Here is a 3,838-nt window from a genome sequence, read left to right as displayed (position 1 = left end):
CTGGGCGCTTTCAAATGCAAATAGCCTAAATAATAATCTATGGAAAAACACTAATTCCTTCACAAACTGCAGGCAAACGTTTTGCAAACACTGACAAATCAGTGCGTAATTTCCAATATTCAGAGGTCTGACTGTGAAACACCCAGCTTTAACAACAACAACTCAATTATTAAACCCTATAATTTACAAAAGCAAGGCGACATCAATTTGGACACGTTTGCATGCAAAGCTGGAGTATGTAAAAGTAAAAACAATAAAAGGAAAAACGAAACGGCGCATGAAATGCAATACAGCACCGAATGAGATATATGTCAAATTAAAAGATTTTCCGCGAAGAATTAAAAAAAAAAAACCTGCACAAAGAGAGACACTTACTTAAGGTAGAGCCGTAGACAAACATTTTTAGGCCGCACTGTGTGGTTTGGGATGAGCGCAGCGAGCCTCGTCCCGAGGCCTGATCAATGGCACGTTACTAAACACCGCTACTTAACTTTTGCCAATAACTAGATTCAAGTAAATATACTTTAGAATACATTAAGTGTGATGCATCAGCTACGGAGTCATTCAAGAAGTCATGAAAAGATTAGTCTGTGTCTATCGAGTGATTGTGGAAGAAAGACACCGACTGCACACATGGCCCCATGCACAAACAGCAACACCACAAATACTGAAGAAATGGACGAAAAAAACAAAACAAAACATGTTTATACAGAGAAATGTCATTTTTCAACGCCTTTGACAATAATTTTCTTCAAGATAAAAACATTTTCGCCTTTTGCGTAATAACAACATCATCATCAACAACAATAACAACAACAACAATAATAATACAAAAATAAAGTAGCTCTATAAAATAATTGAATTAATTCGCATTGTGCCAAATTAAAGGTGAAAATTTCATTTCATCTCATTCGCATTTCCACATCTTGTTTATATTGTATATTTGTTGTTTATATTCTATATTTGTACTGTTGTGTATTTAAAATTCTTTGTCTATTTTCCTTACTGTCCTACTTTTTTTTTTTTTTGTACTGAGCAAATGGAACAAATGCAACTTCCCCTATGGATAAATAAAGTATTCTGATTGTGATTTAAACTTTTCATCTGTGGTGGCCATAATCAAACTGTCTGTTGAGGTCAAATACTTAAAAGCATACAGACCTAAGTTAGACAGTTTTTAACAGAATGCCTTATTGACACGATCGATCCTTCAGAAATGTATTGAGCGATGCTCTGGGTTCTGCATTGATTGGTTGATCAGCAAAAAGACAGCAGCGCTTATAAAGATTAAAAGAGAGAGAAAACCCGAAATGCTTTAGGCCTCATAAAGCAGCACAGATAATAACACAATCTTTAACACAAACAGGAGACTATTTATCAAATTATGTACCTTTAATTTTAAAAAAAGGTGGAATAGCCTCACTTTTATAGATAGACTTGTTAGATCACAAATAAATGAAATGCAATGAAATAAATAAATGCTGTCAGCCCACTTTGTGTGTGAGGCTGATTGTGTTGGTGTTGGTGTGTCGATGGCGGCGTGGCGCACAGTTCAGCGCTTCTCCCGCTGTTATTAATGTGAAATAAATCACCGGGTCTCTGCGGCACCGCCGCAGTCGGACCGCACCTATCGACCGCACACACTTAATATTTCATATTGTCTTTTTGCCATAGGATATGCTCATTAGAAAAAAAATAGGAGACTACATTAAAATACAAATTAAATCCGAGCTCCAGACATATGCATATGTTTTTGTGTGCGTGCGTGTGTGCGAGCGCGCGTGTGCATTCATAATTTATTTTGTAAACTTTTGTTGACCAATATGCAGAAAATAGACGAAATCAGAACTGATTGGAAACCCGTCAGTAACTCCGGGCCTTTTGACCCTGATGTATGTGTGTGTGTGTGTGTGTGTGTGTGTGTGTGTGTGTGTGTGTGTGTGTGTGTGTGTGTGTGTGTGTGTGTGTGTGTGTGTGTGTGTGTGTGTGTGTGTGTGTGTGTGTGTGTGTGATATAAAAATATAATACTTGAGAGTGTTTGCGTGACGCTTACAAGTTTTGTTCGAAAAGATAAAACTTTTCCTTCTTTTTTTTGGGGTGGGTAAAAGCCCCAGTGGTGAATTAGGAGCGAGGAGCCTGCAGTGAAAGTTAACATCCATCACCAGCGCGACCAATACGCTGCTGTGGCCGGCTGGCTGAGCACAGATGACGGATTCGCTGCTGCGCGGGGCTTCGGTAATTCATTTTCGATAGCAGTGGTTGCTGGGATCAATAAAGGGACATTAACCCGAGCGGACACTGCTGTTCTCTCGATGGCAGAAGCCAAAAGCCAGCATCCCCCGTTGGCCGTCAGCGCACACGCACTTTAGGGTCATTATTTTGGGGCGCAGGAGCCGCCTGCCAACGCCACTGATATCACAATCTGTCCGTGACGTTATGGATGGCCTGTTAGTAAACACTGCTCAAATTGTTTTAGGCAATTTGCAAATTATTGCTCTTGCCATTTGCGGGGTTGTTAGACTATTTTTTTTCTAAATTTTGATAACTGCGTAGTGATAGCGTCCAGAAAGTTTGCCGTACTGTTTTAGGGCGCAATATCAGGTGCTGAGTGTGTGGAATCTGTTTCATCTGTTTGGTGTTACACTTTTAATCTAACAGATTAATATTTCTACTTTTTGACAAACTGAGATTTGTTGAACTTGTGCGTATAAAGCACTTGTGCGTATCAAGAAATAACGCACAGCAGGTCAAATTTTATTACATTACTGAACATGCAGTATTAATGTGAGTTACCTGCACAGCGAGAAAAAACAAAACCAAACAAAAAACAAGATAATTTTACTCGACGAAAAACGCAGAAAAGTACCAGTGCTTCACTTTCCTTCGCCCTGTATGGAATCTAATTCCTTGATCCATATTTGCAGTTGGGACCAACTTATCGATGCATCTTCCGATCCATACATACTTTGACACTGATGGATTGCTGACCCGCATTGACGTCGGTGCGCAGCAACTTTTTAAACTTAAAACATTACATGCGAATTTGTAGTTTGATTTTCCTGCTCAAAAGCCTGCAGGCGATGTTGGAATAAAAAAAAACTACTCAGTGTAAGAAATATACAGCTGAAAATGATGGACAAGATGATTTTACTTTATATCAGTGCAGCTTTTTCAGATAAAAAAAAGGCTATTGAGAAATCATTTGCTCACGTGGCGTGTCAGAGGTCATCCACGCAATCAGAAACTCTAAATTCCAAAAGAAGGAAAGTGGCGGGTTATTTTTACGCACACGAATCTGTCAATGCACAATTTAGTGTCCCGATTTTAAATCTATGTTGTGATTTGTCTTAACACGCGCGTGATGCGATGTGACACGATTAATATTTAACCTTCAAAAAAGAGGAGTCACATGCGTTTCTGGCGCCTTGTCAACAGTTTTATCAGGAAAAACAAGGAGCGCGTCCTTCTTATCCGTGACTGCTCATCTCATGTTGCAAATGCTGCAAAACACTGCAGCTCCACTAAAGATAATGTTTTATCTTAACAAACTGCTAATGCAATCTTCTTCTTCTTCTTCTCAAAATTCGTCTTCTTTTTTTATACTTGAGGTTCAGTTTGCAACACCAACAACTCCTGTCACAGGGGCTAGTGACGTCAGCTTGCTTCCAGACAAGAATCTATGCACGAGTGCGAGCATTCATGCGCCTCGGGGGCGCGCACATGCGCACACAGACACGGTCTCATCTTTTAACAGGAACGCGGGCGCGCGAATGTGCACATAGACGGCTGAGCTGCGCTTTGGCTGAAAGAAATCCGAGGCAGGCGCACAGCACTTTTC

This window comes from Thalassophryne amazonica, chromosome 10 (genome assembly GCF_902500255.1).
Source record: "Thalassophryne amazonica chromosome 10, fThaAma1.1, whole genome shotgun sequence".
Classification (NCBI taxonomy): Eukaryota; Metazoa; Chordata; class Actinopteri; order Batrachoidiformes; family Batrachoididae; genus Thalassophryne; species Thalassophryne amazonica.
Note: the sequence above shows the minus strand (reverse complement) of the source record.